The sequence below is a fragment of the Pinus tabuliformis genome, chromosome 4_2, assembly GCF_031772625.1.
Source record: "Pinus tabuliformis cultivar Carrire ecotype Pingquan chromosome 4_2, CPIR1, whole genome shotgun sequence".
Taxonomy (NCBI): domain Eukaryota; kingdom Viridiplantae; phylum Streptophyta; class Pinopsida; order Pinales; family Pinaceae; genus Pinus; species Pinus tabuliformis.
The window spans coordinates 816,012,880-816,030,815 of record NC_142304.1 but is presented as its reverse complement, the minus strand read 5'-3'; positions in this window follow the sequence as shown (position 1 = coordinate 816,030,815).

Below are 17,936 nucleotides of genomic sequence, written 5' to 3'. Positions count from 1 at the left end.
ATAAGACTGTTCGAATATGAAAATATTGATCTTGGTGGATGGCTACCAGGATGGCATGTTGTCGAGGACGACAACGACTTCAGGTGGATGAGGATGTAAGGACCTGCGGTCCTGGGCATCACCGAAATGCGTGTGAAGGATGAAGTGCGACTTGGTGTACGCATGGATAAACGAAACAGCAGAGTGACACTTGGGAATATTATGAACAAAGTGTTGAATGAGCTTGTTTATACGGTGGACAGCGTGGGCATTCACTTAGTAAAGCCGACTGTTGAAGGATTACGTTTGGAGCATTGGCCAATGAGCTGACCACATGGGAAGGTAATTGAAGGGCATCGATTTATGAGAAACAAGGGTCGGCCAAGTGGTGGCACGACACACACAAGAAGTGTATATATTGCTATGTTGTGGAGTCATTTGGACAATCAATGAACTTCACTCATCATCCACAAAGGAGAAGTGCACAGGACTTGTGTAGCTGCAGCAATAGAAGGATAAGCACAAATTTCATGATGCACCCATTCTTGGACAAGGCCACATGAAGGTAGCACACTGTCTTGCTTTTGGGTGAGGGCACAGGTAGGAGTACCCGCCGGTTGATGAAGCCGTGCGAAGTTGGTGAACGGTGGAATGTTGTGAAGCTGGGTGCATGGTGGAATGTTGGTGAAGCTGGTTGTGCAAAAAGGATGTCTTGGTGACTTGGTGGAGTCACCCGCCCGTCGTGCACGAAAACAAGGTTCGGTTGTGAAGTGCGGAAGGCAGCTCATGTGAGGGCGCGCCCGCCTGCCTTGGGCAAGGAAATCTTGGTTGTCACACGAAGGTGTGATGAAGTTGTAAATTTGGCTAAGTATGAAACTTGGTGTTTCCAAGTATACTTGTAAAGCTTTGTAACATTGAAAGATTGTATAATATATTGTATTCAGGCAGACTAATTGTTCAAGGAGTTGCCCCTCCCTTTATACTGTGCAATTGTGTTCTCGTTTATAATTGCTGATGATAATGAATGTGTATGGGTGTTCATTGGTATAAAGGAAACATTAATAATACTTGGTTGCAAAACACAAACTAAGTAGGATAAGTGGTTAGGCGTAGTCCACAAACATAAGTATTGGTGAAAAGAAAGTGTTCGGTGGTGCCACACCTCACCAAGAGCAGTTGAAAGACTACTGTCATCTCCGGCGTCATGATACAATGGATTGGGGGGGTGGCGGGGTGATTCCGAGAATCACCCTGCCCTCCGCCCCACCCCAGTGTCCCAACGGTCCCCGAGGCTGGCGGGGTGATTTCGGGAATCACCCTACCCTCTGCCGCACCCTGGCTATCACACCCCTAGGCATACGGTAGTCTTTCAACCGTACTTGGCGAGGTGTGGCACCACCAAACACTTTCTTTTCACCAATACTTATGTTCATGGATTACACCTAACCATTAGTCTACTTAGTTTGTTTTTCGCAACCAAGTATTATTATGTTTCCTTTATACCAATGAACACCCATACACATTCATTATCATCAGCAATTATACAAGAGAGCACAATTGCACAGTATAAAGGGAGGGGCAACTCCCTGAAGAATGAGTCTACCCGAATAATATATTATACAACTTTACAAAGTTTACAATGCTTTATGAGTATCCTTGGAAACATCAAGTTTCATACTTAGCCAATTTTACATCAAGGCCACACCTTCATGTGCCAACCAAGTTCCTTGCCCGAGTTGGGCAGGTGCACCCTCACACCGGACCGCCAACTACACTCCTCAACCGAACTTTGTTCACCTTGCACGATGGGCGGGTGACCTCACCCAAGTCACCCGTTCACCCTTGCACGACGGGTGGGTGACCTCACCCGGTTCACGCTTCATTTGCTTCTGCACGGTGGGCAGGCGACCTGACCCGAGTCCCCGTTCCACCTCCGTGTTTAGCCTTACACGACAGGCGGGCGACCCACTCGAGTCCCTGTTCACCTCCGCGTTTCCACCTACACACCGGGCAGGCGACTTCACTCAAGTCACCACCCGCGCCTTCACCGAACGATGGGCACCTTCCACACCCATGCCTTCACCCAGCAACCAAGACCTGTGTGTATCATTGTGCCACCTTGCCCAAGAATGGGTGCATAAGAGTTGCGCCCTCTTTGCTGTGACCTGCACCTTATTTGCACTTCCTCCTTGATCACCACAATACTGCGTTCGAATCAATTGATTCCAAGATCCAACATTGCACGTTATATATACATGCTTTACGGTGGTCGTGCCACCCCTTGACCGACCTTTGTTTCAAGCTAACCAACACCCTTTCTTTGCCTTTCCATTCGGTCAGCCTATCGGCCAACACTCCAAATGCAATTCTCCACCATCGGCTTTACCAAGTGAATGCCCATGCTCTTTCACCGTATAAACATGCTTTCTCCTTCACTTTTCGCACGCACGGTCCAAGTGACCACTCTGCTATTTTGTTCGCTCAACCACGCACTCGTTTACCTCCAAACTCGTCACACATCTCAGTAGTGATGCCTTTGGACCGCAGGTCCTTACATCCTCCCCCACTTGAAATCATTGTCGTCCTTGACAATATCTCATCCTAGCAACCATCTGTCACCAAGATCACCATACCAAGGTATACACCTCATCGGTATGTCATACATCGGAAATCATCTCAATCCATGATCATCAACCATCCTGTCACAATCTCCACATGCTGCTCTCCATCATGGAAGGCTGGCCCCTCCATCTCAAGCTACATGCCTACTGCAACATCTCGTGTCGACCTCATCATGTGTCGTCCTCATGTGAACTGCTGCCATGATACTCCAACACAATGCTAACACATCTCTGTACACTTCCGGACCCCATGTTTGAACTAGTCAGGTGATCAGTCCAACTGTCACGCTCAAATCATGAGAGTGAACATCCTCATGCCATCATCAGTCATTTCTCTGAACATCCCGTCACATCCTCAACTCGATCAAGAATCCATCTCCATATAAGTGTAAGCCATGCTCAGGTCCATGAAGTAGTCTCCATCTCATCTGCAACATGCTGTCCATGATGTTTGGTGTCAATGTGCTGCATGAAATCAGCCACATCTATCCCAACATCATCGTCCATCTACAAAACATCCATCTCCTCAAGGTGAAGAGATCATCTCATCAAACTTCGACTCTCGATGTGCCACATCTAGGTCCATGAAGCAACCTCCATCATCTCTATTATGTGCCATCCCTCAAGTTTGTCATAGAAACAAGTATACACCTGTCTCATCTATCCATGTGCTGCCCATGATCATAGATCAATTAGCTCCCATGTGTCTAAAGTGGTTAAGTCTCGGTTCAATCCATGCCCAAGTGTTGCCAGCAAGGCATCATCATCGTTGTAACTCCATCACTCCAAAGTGTCTCATATCGATCCTCCTCATCAAGTCACTCTTCCAAGACATACTCAAACATGTACTCGGAAGTATGCACCCCATCCTACATCAAAGTTTGTGACCTTAGCTCCTCAATTCATCGGATCCTCCAAGTCCACCATATATGAAGTCCCCAAAAGTCACAACCTCATGTCATCATGAGCTCCACGAGTCATCTCCAACCAACATCTAGCAAGCATACAAGTCTCGGCCCAAAGGTCTATGCAAGATGCCTCAGCTCTCCACATAGTAGGAATGCTCCATAGTCTGCTCACAACTCCATCCAAGTCCATGGCCTTGTTGTACAAGAGTGCACAACCTCTCCATCAGCTCATAAGTAAAACATCTCCATGTCACATCAGCAAATCCACTTGCACAACATCCCTGCCTTGGCACTCCTCATTGGATGCCCATAAGTGACACCTCTATAAGTGCTCCTGCATAATGTCCCTGCATAAGACTGCCATGCTCCATGTCTCCAACCTAATGTCCATGACTAAGTTTCCCATGTAGTCCAACTAAGTAGACCCATCACAACAATCGGTTATCCTCATCCAAGTCTATAATCTTTGGTCTAGTGAACTCGGTCACCCAACCATATCATCATCACATGAGTCTCTCCATCATAGCTCCCCCACTAAAGTTTCCACCAAGACTTGCTCTTGGTCTTGGCCATGAGAAGTCCACCCAAGTATCATCAAGCTCAAGTGTGTGCCCTCCTCCAATCTGTCCATGAGTCATGTCGGGCACTTAGCCAATTCTCTATGTGGCTAAAGCATGACCCAAACCTCCATAATGATCATCATGTTCCTCCCTTGTCACATGCCTTTGTACTTTCTACCATAAGGTCACAAACAACCCCAACAAGTCTTGTAACAATCAACAATCCTTTCTTCTCCATACAAGGTCTCATCATAGACATCCATGGTAAGATCCTCCCTAGCATTGGCAAACTGTTTTTTCCCTTCCGTGCATACGGTTCATCTCCCAAATGCTCAAGTGAAACAAAAGTATCAATAGTACTTACATCATCATCATCATCATGAGGTTCCTCCATGTGAGTATCCTCATCCATCCATGTCTGCAAACTGCATGATCCTGGTCCAACTTGATCAACCTCAAGTTCATCCTCCATCACTGTCACATTTGCAACATTCTCAAACATCACAGCTTCCTCTTCCTTGTTAGCACAATCTACAACTTCATCTTGCTCCATTTTCCAACCAAGTTGAAGAAGTTCGTCTTCAACATTCCTTTCCAAGACTTCAAGTTCCTTTCGAATTCGGGGGTTCTCTTCTTTCATCTGCTTCAACCTGTATAAGGTAAGAAAGAGCTTCCCTTCGCATTCTTCCAAACCTGCCATGCCTTGTCATTCAGCTTGGCCCAAGCACTAAGCTTCACCTCTGCTAAACTTGTTTCACCATTCACCAGCTTCACCAAGTTTCCTGCAATCATGAATCAGCTCTTGTTCCACGTGTATGTGAAACAGATTCCTTCACCTGCAAGTACCTGCTTCCACTGTCATCAACTGTCAAGCTTTTTCAACCCTGAATTAGCTTCAATACCATCTGCACTTCGTCATGAGCAACCCTACTCTAATACCAACTGTCACGCCCCCAGGCGTACGGTAGTCTTTCAACCGTACTTGGCAAGGTGTGGCACCACCAAACACTTTCTTTTCACCAATACTTATGTTCATGGACTATACCTAACCATTAGTCTACTTAGTTTGTTTTTCACAACCAAGTATTATTATGTTTCCTTTATACCAATGAACACCCATACACATTCATTATCATCAGCAATTATACAAGAGAACATAATTGCACAGTATAAAGGGAGGGGAAACTCCTTGAAGAATGAGTCTGCCCGAATAATATATTATACAACTTTACAAAGTTTACAATGCTTTATGAGTATACTTGGAAACACCAAGTTTCATACTTAGCCAATTTTACATCGAGGCCACACCTTCATGTGCCAACCAAGTTCCTTGCCCGAGTTGGGCGGGCACGCCCTCACACCGGACTGCCAACCACACTCCTCAACCAAACTTCATTCACCTTGCATGATGGGCGGGCAACCTCACCCAAGTCACCCATTCACCCTTGCACGATGGGCGGGTGACCTCACCCAGTTCATCTTTGGTTTGCTTCTACACGGTGGGAGGGCGACCTCACCCGAGTCCCTGTTCCACCTCCTCGTTTAGCCTTGCAGGGCGAGTGGGCGACCCACTCGAGTCCCCGTTCACCTCCGCGTTTCCACCTACACGCCGGGCAGGCGACTTCACTCAAGTCACCACCCGTGCCTTCACCGAACGATGGGCACCTTCCACACCCGCACCTTCACTCGGCAACCAAGACCTATGCATATCACCGTGCGGCCTTGCCCAAGAATGGGCGCATAAGAGTTGCACCCTCTTTGCTATGACCTGCACCTTATTCGCACTTCCTCGATCACCACAAGACTGCGTTCGAATTAATTGATTCCAAGCTCCAACATTGCACGTTATATATACATGCTTTACCGTGGTCGTGCCACCCCTTGGCCGACCTTTGTTTCAAGCCAACCGACACCCTTTCTTTGCCTTTCCATTTGGTCGGCCTATCGGCCAACACTCCAAATGCAATTCTCCACCGTCGGGTTTACCAAGTGAATGCCCACACTCTTTCACCATATAAACGTGCTTGCTCCTTCACTTTTCGCACGCACACTCCAAGTGACCGCTTTGCTATTTTGTTCGCTCAACCGTGCGCTCATTTACCTCCAAACTCATCGCACGTCTTGGCGGTGATGCCTTTGGACTGCAGGTCCTTACACTAGCGGCCTAATAGCCGGCAAGGGTGGTGGGGTGATTCCCGGAATCGCTCCGTCACCCCCGCGTGCCATAGGGCCACCAGGGTTATTGTTATTGTCAAGCTTCAACGGGAAAACAAATTCAAGGATGCAGCTTACATGGTAATATGTTTAAAATGTATATTTGATTGATGTTAAAAAATTAATTTATGTACAAGTTAATTGAACTTTTACTATTTCATGTTACAAGCAAAAGTCAAATCTTCTTAACCGTGAAGATTAACTATTTATAAATGATTGTGAGTTCATCCATATTGATAGTTGGGCAAAAGATGATAGCTATATGTCTATGATTTTTAATTGGGTAGATGTGAAGAGTCATAGACAAATACTGACTTATGATGCTGTTGTGAGAAAACTAACATATGAAGACAAAGAAGCAAAAGGAGAGATAGTTAACATTTATCAAAAACCACAATTATTGATTAACTATCTTATAGACATATGTTCAAATGAAGGAGATTGGGTTCTGGATTTATTTTCTGGCTTTGGTAAGTTTTATTATATGGAATTCAAAGGGCATAGTGAAGCATTATTATCGGTAATTGATGTCCCGAAGAAAGAAAATGGAAACACCTAGTAGGCAACCTGAAAGCTCTAGCATGACTCATGAAGAAGAGGAAGAAATGCAACATGATATATCAAAATTACGAGACCAAGTGCAACAAATTTCACTCGCACAAAAAGTAACAGAAGCTAAGATGGATGGTTTAAAGAAAGACGTAGAAGCTAAGATGTATGGTGTGGAAGCTAAGATGGATGGTTTAAAGAAAGGCATAGAAGTCTTTAAAGGTATGGCCTGGAATCTAAGATGGATAGCGTGGAAGCTAAGATTGGTGGCATGGAAGCTAAGATGGATTATATAAATAAAGGCATGGAAGATTGAAGATAGATTTGACAAAGTTTCTACAAGAAATGCTGACTAATGGTGAATGGGTAGGAAAGGAAACTCATCATGAGAACAAAATAAATGTTAATCATGATTTCATAGACTCTAATGTTGGATCAAAGAACCACCATGTTCCAAATATTGATATGAGGAAGTTTGATGGCAAGGATCCTGGAACATTGACACTACAGATGGAGCAATTTTTTGATCTCCATAATGTGCAAAACACACAAAAGGCACGCATTGCAACTTTATATTTGGAACCAAATCAATTTGTATGGTATCGATGGCTTTGCTCTCGCAAACAAATTGTCACTTGGGCTATTTTTATGAATGAAATGATAGCACATTATGAGGATACAAAAAGCAACACTTTTTTTAACCAATTGATAAATCTCAAACAAAAGGGTTCAATGATGGAGAACATTGAGGACTTCCAAAAATTTAATATAAGTGTAAAAGATATTCCAAAGGAGCATAGGATTGATGAGTTTATAGTGAATTTAAAAGATAACATCCAACATGAGGTTCGCCTTTGGGAACCAGATTTATTGGAGAAGGCATTCAGGTTGGAAAGAAAAATGGAAAGCAAAATTATGGCAACAAGGAAGCCTACCACTCACAATCATAAACATGGAAGTGTTGCTGCCCCTAGCCATCCACAACCTACAAGGTTGACACCACAACAATTGGAAGAAAAAAGAGCAAAAGGGCTTTGTTACAGTTGTGATAGCAAATGCACTAAAGGTCATGAGTGTGCTGCGAAAAAATTATTTTACATAGATTGTGAAGAGGAGGAAGAAAAGGAACAAGAAACATCAAAAGAAGAGGATATACACTAGGAAAAAACCCTAGAAAAAGAAGTAATGAATCCGACCATATCTTGTAATGCATCAGCTGGAATTACCACGCCTCAAACTATCAAGATAGAAGGGCATATCTAGAAGAAAAAGGTAATAGTGTTGATTGATTCAGGAAGTACCCATAATTTTATTCATTGTAAGATAGCCAAGGAATTGAATTGCTTCCTATATCTAGCACCAGAGTGTCAAGTGATGGTTGCAAGTGGAGGAACCATAAATTTCTCAGAAAAGTGCCAGAATATCAAGCTATCCATGGGAGAATATCTATTGAATAGCCCAATGCTTTCCATTCCAATGGGTGGAGCTGATGTTATACTAGGAGTCCAATGGCTACAATCCTTGGGTACAATAGCTTTTAATTTTCAAGAACTTTTCATGAAATTCTCTTCAGAAGGAAAGGAAGTTGAATTAAGGGGTATCACAGGGAAACTGGGAAAGATAATCAACTCTAACGGAATGACAAAGCTTTTAAAGAAAGAAAAATGAGGCATAATTGCACAATTATGTTCACTAGAGGTTCCCACATCGAAATCATCCATTTCTCCAAATCTCCAAAAAGTCTTGGACAATCATTCCAAGGTATTTGAGACTCCCAAAGGCCTCCCACCTATTCGTGATCATGATCATGCTATTAATTTGATTCTAGGAAGTGTTCCTCCAAACATCAGGCCTTACAGATATCCCTATGTCCAAAAGAGTGAAATTGAACGTATGGTTGCAGAAATGCTAGAGGCTAGTATAATTCAACCTAGTCAAAGTTCTTTCTCTGCTCCAGTAGTATTGGTTCACAAGAAGGATGGATCATGCCGCATGTGTCTAGATTATAGGGAGCTCAACAAGCTCACTATTAAAGATAAATTTCCCATTCCTATCATTGATGAAATATTGGATGAATTGCATGGATCAATTTACTTCAACAAGTTGAATCTTCATTCAGGATATCATCAAATCAGAATGAAGACTGAAGACATTCCAAAAACATCATTTATAACTCATGAGGGTCATTATGAATTTTTGGTCATGCCTTTTGGTCTTACTAATGCACCTTATACATTTCAAGGTTTGATGAATTCCATTTTCAAACCCTTCCTTAGAAAATTTGTGTTAGTATTTTTTGATGATATACTAATCTACAACAAGTCTTGGAAGGATCATGTCCAACATGTTGACATGGTGCTCAAACTATTGGAGGAGAACCAATTATATGTGAAAATCTCCAAATGTTTCTTTGGAGTACAAGAGGTTGAGTATCTAGGTCATATTGTATCTCATGAAGGTGTTAAGGTAGACCCTAGCAAAATTAAATCCATTAAGGAATGGAAAATCCCCACATCCATAAAGCACCTACGAGGATATTTCAGGTTGACAGGGTATTATTGCAAGTTTGTTAAGAATTATGGGAGAATAGCAGCACCTCTAACAACATTATTGAAGAAAGATGCATTTTCATGGACTTTAGAAGCATTAAAGGCCTTTGAACATCTTAAAGAGGCAATGTGCGAAGCACCAATCTTAGCTACACCAAACTTCACAAAAACCTTTATTTTGGAATCTGATACCTCAGGAAATGGAATTGGTGTTGTTTTAATGCAAGAATAAAGACCCATTGCTTTTGAAAGTCATCCAATCAAAGGAAAGCATTTACACAAAGCTATTTATGAGAAGGAAATGTTGGCAATACTACATGCACTTAAGAAATGGCGACCCTACCTAATGGAAAGACACTTCAAGGTAAAAATAGATCATAATAGTCTTAAATACTTTTTAGAACAAAGATTATCTTTAGAAGAGTAGCAAAAATGGGTCACAAAGATATTGGGTTATGACTTTGAAATCATCTACAAAAAAGGGAAGCAAAATGTTGTGGCAAATGCACTCTCAAGAAAGGATGACGATGTGGAAGCATTTCTTTGTGCCATTTCTATTATCCAACTAGATTGGATAAACGAAGCAAGAGATGAATGGAAGAATGACGAGGAAGTGTAGGCACTCATTCAAAAGATACAACAAGATCCTAGTACATCTAATACATTTAGCTGGAAAAATGATTCGTTATGGTACAAGGATCAGTTATACCTATGTAAGAATTCCCAACTCAAATGAAAGATTCTTAGGGAATTGCACACCTCTCCCTTAGGAGGTCACTCAAGATTTCTAAAAACCTACCATAGGGTTAAGAAGGATTTTTTTTTGGGACGACCTTAAATCGGATATTCAAAAGTTTGTGGCAGAATGTTTGGTTTGCCAACAAAATAAAGTTGAAACAATTAAGACCCCAGGACTATTACAACATTTATCCATTCCAAGCCAATGTTGGGAGGAGGTTTCAATGGATTTTATCGCAGGTTTACCCAAGTCCAAAGGAAAGAGTGCTATCATGGTGGTAGTTGACAGACTTCCCAAGTATGCACACTTTTGTGCATTATCTCATCCATTTAAAGCGAGTACAATTTTGACTGCATTTATGGAAACAATTCAAAAGCTACATGGAAACCCAAAGATTATTATCAGTGATAGAGATCCCATTTTCACTGGAAATTTTTGGAAAAAATTATTTTCTTGTCTTGGTACTCTTTGCTCATAGATAATATTATCATCCTCAATCTGATGGGCAAACTAAGATAGTAAACAAATGTTTGGAAGTATATCTTCGTTGCTTTGTATCTAATAAACATACATAATGGGTCAAATGGTTGCCTCTGGCTGAATGGTGGTATAATATTTCCTTCCATACTGCAACAAAAATGACCCCATTTATGGAACTTTATGGATATCATCCACCATACATCACATCATATTTAAGAGAAAATTATAAGGTTCAAGCAGTGGAAGATCACATCAAGCATCAGCAACAAGTTCTCCAACTCTTAAAGGATAACCTCACCTTGGTGCTTAATAGAATGAAACAGCAGGCAGATCAACATCACAACGAAAGAAGTTTTGATAGAGGTGATTGGGTATTCCAACGGCTACAACCATATAAACAAATATTCCTCAAGAAATCTAAGAAGGATAATAAATTATCGCGAAAATATTTTGGTCTGTACAAGGTATTGCAAAAGTTAGGTACTATGGCATACAAATTGGAGCTTCCTACAACTTCCCGAGTGCACCCAGTTTTCCATGTTTTATGCTTAAAGAAGGTTATAGGTGACAAGCTTCTAGTTCAAACAATATTTCTAGAACTTGATGAGGAAGGAAAAATCATATTGGAACCTGAAGCAATCAAAGAAACAAGAACTTGACAGCTAATGAAATCGATCAATTTTAGAGTATCTCATCAAGTGGAAGAATATACCCATTGAAGATTCCACATGGGAGGATGAGAAATTTATACAGAAGCATCCAGAACTACGCAAGCTTTGAGGAAATTTTTTTTTGAAGGAGAGGGGCATGTTAGGTCCTTGTAATACTAGTGATTCCCCCATTACTATTGTCGTTGTATCTCTTATTGTTATTGTTGTGCCCCTATTGTCCCCATATTATTATTATTGTGCCCCATAGAATCCCACTATTGTTATTTTTATGCCTTTATATTATTATTGTTAGGTCGTATTTGGTTATATTGTGACCCCTTAGACTCCTATATATAGAAAGGAGGTTTTTTCATTTGAATCACCTAAGAATTGTTCATTTTTGTAATGTAAAGGAGGTTTCCCCCTCGAAGAGGCTTATTTCTAAGGCATTGATCTATCTTTTCTATATTTTTGTGAGCTGGTTTCATAACACAAGAGTAGACCATTGCATCTACTGTGTATACAACAATGTCACCTCCAAGTTTGTATGAACTCCAGGTCGATGAAGTTAAGTTGGTAGCTGCAGGAGTTGCAACATTCTTGTTGCAATACTGGTGCTCATCACTTTTTGGAGCCATTTTGGGGAGGTGTCTAAGTAGACATGATTTCTTCTTTCTTTCTTTCTAATACTACAAATAGTTCCATTGAACAAGTAGTTGTAATATTTTTCTTTCTTTCCAAGTCTGCAAGTAGTTCCATTCAACAAATAGTTGCAATATTATTCTTTCTTTCCAATTCTAAACGTAGTTCCAATTAGCAAGTAGTTGCAATTTTCTTTGCTTTCTTTCCATTCTACAAGTAATTCTGAAAAAAAAAAAAAAAAAACCCCTAAAAAAAAACAAACTCCTTTCATGCCTCGTAGGAGTAGAGACAACTTAGGGATTTTTTTCCAAATAACCCCACCGCATTGAGCAACCAACCTTCCCTCTTCTTCGGTGGTTGTGAGCTAGAGGACCCACTAGGAAAACAACCAGAGATCTTTGAAGAGCATATTGAGGAAGAAGAATATACCATTCCATCGACCTACATGATGGAAGAAAATATAAATGGGATTGAAGATAGAGAAAGAGTTGAGAATAAAGTTGAGGGTGCTTTTCCCATCAGAGAAACTAATGGAGATGTTAAGATGAAATACATAAGCCCCTCTACCCTTCATCACTTCCATGGAATGACCTCAAAGGACCTAGATGACCATATGTTGAAATTGTTTCCATCCACCCTCAAAGATGTAGCCTTGTGCTAATTCATGGGCTTACCCGGGGACATCATCACCACCTCGGTTCAGATAGCAAAGATGAAATTTTTAGAATGACCTAGGGACACGATGAATCTTTGGAAGATTATGAGGAAAGGTTCCAAATCATTTACAAAAGGGCCAGGTGCACCCTTGATCCTGAATCACTTAAGCTAGTCCTTCTTAGAGGGATCAGGGAAGATCTCCTAGAAACCCTCAACCTACTGCCAGGAGGGGACATCTATCAATTACCTTATGATGATATCAAGACAATTTTCAAAAATAATTCTAGGGCAGCTAGAAAGAAGGGTAGGGCTAGTCAAACTTTGGCCAGTTCATCCTCCTCCATCACATCCATAAAAAGTGAGATCGGGAACATGTTGGAATACTTCAAGAGTGAAATGTTGTATACCCTTTCTCTAAAAATGGACACCATACAAATCAAGAGGAAGTGGGAGGAAGCAGAAAGAGCCTTAGCCGTCTTCTACCCTAGATGCACTAGAAGGAACCCTAGGAATGAATGCCCATTGAATCTTATAGAAATATGTTCGGTATGTGAGGAGAACCACTCCACAGACAAGTGTCTTTCTCTTCCTGGATTAAAACTTGTGTATCAAGGAACTGAAGGGGTGATTGAACAACTCTGCTATATCAACCAAAGGAGGCCTCAAGGACCTCGACCATACCAACAAGACATGCAAGGGGCATCCTATTCATATTACAACCCTAAATAGAATTCAACCATTCCTCCTTGGTGTCCTCCTGCTCATCCTTCATCGTTCCAACCTTTTCACTGGTCTTTTGCACCTCAATACCATTCCCAACTTGCCAGTCAACCTTTTCATCCATATGCTCCTCCACAACCTTAGTGGAATGCACTATCCCAGGGGTGGAGGCCCCCATACAACCAGTCTCCAGCCTTACTGCCTCTACCTCCATGTCAACCACAACTCTTACACCCTGCTCCACTTAAGCAACCTCAGATGCCTGCTGAACCAAATCTAAACTTGAACAATAGACACTTGCATCAGTTCTATAGTGGAGAAGCATCTTACCCTACCTATGCTGTGGAAATTCAAGAAATCAACTTGAGGTCTTGAAGAGTGCTTCCATATAATCAACCTCCATCTCTGCCTAAGGAGCTTGAAGAGGAAAAGGAGGAGAGTGTCCCTCAAGAAAATCCACCTCCTTTTCTTGAGAGATTAATCCATCCTATCTAGTACACCCCAGAAGATACTAAACTTCTAGATGAATTGAAAAACCTGTGTGTTAAAATCCCGCTCCTCTAAGCTATCAAGGATGCCCCCTTCTACAATAATTTAATCAAGGAGAAATGTTTCAAACATCTTGAGAGGTGAAATAAATACACCCCTACCATTAATTTCATTAGACAACTATTTGACTCAATGTTGGGGTGGGTGATTTGCCCAAAGTATCTAGATCCTGGAAGTCCTATGGTATATGTGCACATCGATGGAATCATTGTTCCCCATACCTTAATTGGTCTTGGGGCTTCCATCAATGTGATGACTAAGGAGACTATGCTTAAATTGAATCTCCAAGGATCATTAAGAAAGACCACAACAGGCTTGCAATTTGTAGACAGGTCCACATTAGCTCCCAAGGGAATTGTTGAGGATGTGATGCTCTCCATTTATTCCTGAGAATACCCTGCTGAATTCTTAGTTCTCCAACCTAAGACCAAGTTCAATGGTTATCCTCTCATCCTTGGAAGGCCATGGTTAGCCACCACTAATGCTTACATAAGTTGCAGGTTTGGGAATATGACCATTAAAAATGGGCATTTGTCCAAACAATTGGTATTGGACCCTCCTACTCAACCAACTCTGGAGCATGACTTACCTTTAAGGTTAGAAGAGGAGGAGGAAGATGAAGTCTACTCCTCCCCAATCTGTACCCTAGATTCTACTACAGGAGGGGAGAACCTAATGAAGATGATCTAATTGAGAAAATCCTCCAGAATTAGCCCCCCAACACCATGTCTCTTGGAGTTAGTGAAGAAATATGAAGACAACCCTTGGAATTATTTTTGCCTAGGTGACTCAAGTCCTACTCATGTCAATATGATAGAATTTGTCCAAGAAAGAACCCCTCTCTATACATCAGGAAGAGGAGTTAGGTGACATGATAAGAAAGAATCTGGATTCCTTTGCCTGGAGTTACAAGGAAATGAAGGGAATGCACCCTTCAGTGTGTACTCACCACATTTCAATCAAGGAAGTTTGTAAGCCAGTGTGCCAACCTTAGAGGAGAATGAATCTAGCCCTCAAGGATATGGTCAAAGAAGAACTACAGAAGTTTTTGGATGTAGGGTTCATCTACCCCATCTCAAATAGTGAATGGGTGTCTCCTCTGGTTTTGGATCCAAAGAAAAATGGGAAGTGGAGGATCTGTGTGGACTATAGTGAGCTAAACAAATCCACAAAAAATGACCATTTCCCTCTACCTTTCATTGACCAAGAATTAGATGGTATGGCAGGGAAGAACTTCTTCTCTTTTCTGGATGGATTTAGTGGTTACAATCAGATCCAGATTAGCCCATAGGACCAGGATAAAATCACCTTCACCTGTCCCTAGGGTACCTTTGCATATAGGCTCCTTCCTTTTGGGTTATGCAATGCCCCTGCCAATTTTCAGACGGAAGCCTTAAGCATATTTAGAGAGCTAGTCCATGACTCCATGGAAATTTATATGGATGATTTCACCCCCTATGGGTGTGATTTCCTGGAGGCTCTCTCTAACATGGGAAAAGTATTAAAAAAATGAATTGAAATGAACTTATCTATTAGCCCTGAGAAATGTGAGTTCTTGATGATTGTAGGGGTTTTTCTAGGTCAATCAATATACCACGAAGGACTGCAAGTGGACCCGAATAAGATAGTTATCATAAAGAGGGACCGAACTCTTCAGAAGCATAAGGATGTCAAAATTTTCTTAGGTTTAGCTGGATACTATAGGAGATCCATAAAAGACTTCAACAAGGTAGCCTCACCTTTGTTTGGACTATTGGCCAAGGACTCCGAGTTTTTATGGTCAAAAATATGCCAAGTGGCACTATAAACCCTAAAGGACAAGTTGACTACTTCACCTATAATCTGAAGCCCAAATTGGGCTCTTCCTTTTGACATCCATGCTGATGCCTCTGAAAAAGCTATAGGAGTAGCTCTAGGCTAGATAGATGACAAGCTACCTTATGCCATTTAATTCATCAACAAAAATCTGTCCAAGACTGAATTGAAGTACACTGTGATTGAAAAAGAGCTCCTGATTTTGTCCATTCCTTGAAAAAATTTAGACATTACATCACTGGTTACTAGATCTTTGTACATTCTAACCATGCTGCTATTAAATATTTGATGAACAAACCTGATGTGAATGCCCAAATTATTAGATGGTTTCTTTTGTTACAATAGTTTAATCTAACTATCATTGATAAGCCTGGTAGAGAAAATGTAGTTGCAGATTTTTTGTCCAGATTGGATTTGCCTATAGGTGAGGAAGGAATGGTTGATGACTAGCTTCCAGATGAGCATTTATTCACCATTTTAGTTCTCTCTCCATGTTTTAACGACATAGCCAACTACTAGTAGCTACATAGTTCCTTTCAAATCTATCCTCTAAGGAAAAGAGTAGAATTATACGGAAAAATGCCCCATTCACTTGGATTGGGGGCAATCTCTTCAAGTTGGGCCCATATCAAATTCTGAGAAGATGTGTCAGGGAGGAGGAGGTTTTTGACATCCTTATGGTCTGTCATGATGGGCCTTGTGGAGGTCACTTTGTAGCCAAAAGGAAAAATTTCAAGGTACTACAAGCTGACTACTATTGGCCTACTCTCCACCATGATGCAAGAAGATATACCAGCCAATGTGACTGGTGCCAAATAATGGGGAAACCTATTCCTAGGGATGAAATTCCTTTTCAACATCAAGTGACCTTTGAGTCATTTTACAAGTGGGGCATGGATTTCATTGGGCCCATTGATCCTCCATCAAGACGGAAAAAAGTACATAATTGTGTGGACTGACTACTTGACAAAGTGGGATGAAACCAAGGTTATCAAGGTAGCCACAGAAGAGAAAGTGGCTGATTTCTTGAGGGAGAATTTGTTTTACAAGTTTGGATACCCTAGAAAGCTAGTCACTGATCATGGCAGTCAATTCACCTCACACATGATTGAGAATATGTTAAGCCAACATAAGATCAAGCATAGGAAATAAACTCCTTACCACCCTCAGGCCAATGGGAAAATAGAGGTTACCAACAGAGCATTGGAAATAATTCTCACAAAGGTGGTTAGTAGTAGTAGGAAGGATTGGGCTGACAGACCAATGGAGGCCACTTGGGCCTACAATACAATTTGGAAGACAAGCATTGGCTTCACCCTTTATGATTTGGTCTATGGGAAGAAGGCTCTGCTCTCCATTGAGTTTGAGTACAACACTTTAAGAATGGCAGCACAGTTGGATTTGGATGTTACAAGAGAACAACAAGAGAGGTTGCTCCAGCTTAATGGGTTAGATGAATTCAAGATGCAAGCCCTCCTGCACACATAGGTGACTCAAGTACAAAGAAAGGTTTGGCATGACAAAAATATCAAAGACAAATTGTTTTAAGAAGGTGATTAGGCTCTACTATATGACTCTAGGTTCAAGGATTTCAAAGGCAAGTTCATGACTAGATGGCTGGGCCCATATATGATAGAAAAGTGCTATGACAATGGGGCTGTTAAGATAAGAACCATTGATTAAGAAGGTATCCCCTTGCTTATCACTAGGTATAGATTGAAAGCCTACAAAAAGCCTTTGTCAAAGGAAGAGTTCATCAGTAGTATCAGTAAGGTAGTAATGGTGATTGAAGGAGTATCAGCTTCCACCTCACAAAATTGTTGAAGACTGTTGAATTTTTGGAAAAAAAAAGAGAAAAAAAAAAAAGGGAAATAGGTGAAAATATCCATGAGGCACCTAAGGCCCACTTTTGGGTTGAAAACCTCCTTGGGGCAGCCTAAGAGTGAAAAAAAAGAGAAAAAATAAAAGACCCCTGGGTGAAAACCTCCCTTGAGGTGCATAGGCTAGGCAACTAGGATGAAAACCTCCTTTGAGGAAACCTGGTTGTCTTTAAAAAAAAAGAGAGAAAAAAACACAAAAATTTAATGGCAGGGACCTCAAACCTGCCCACTCATAACAGTGCTAGTTTTTGGATGTTTTCAATAAAAAAATGGACACCAAGTTTAGAGGGAAGAAGGCCATGAAAAACCCCATTCCTCCTTCATTCATTTCATATCTTTCTAACCTCCATGTCTCATACATCCATACTCTCTCCAACCATCAAAAATCCACTTTTCAGACAATTTTCTAACTTCTACAAGATTT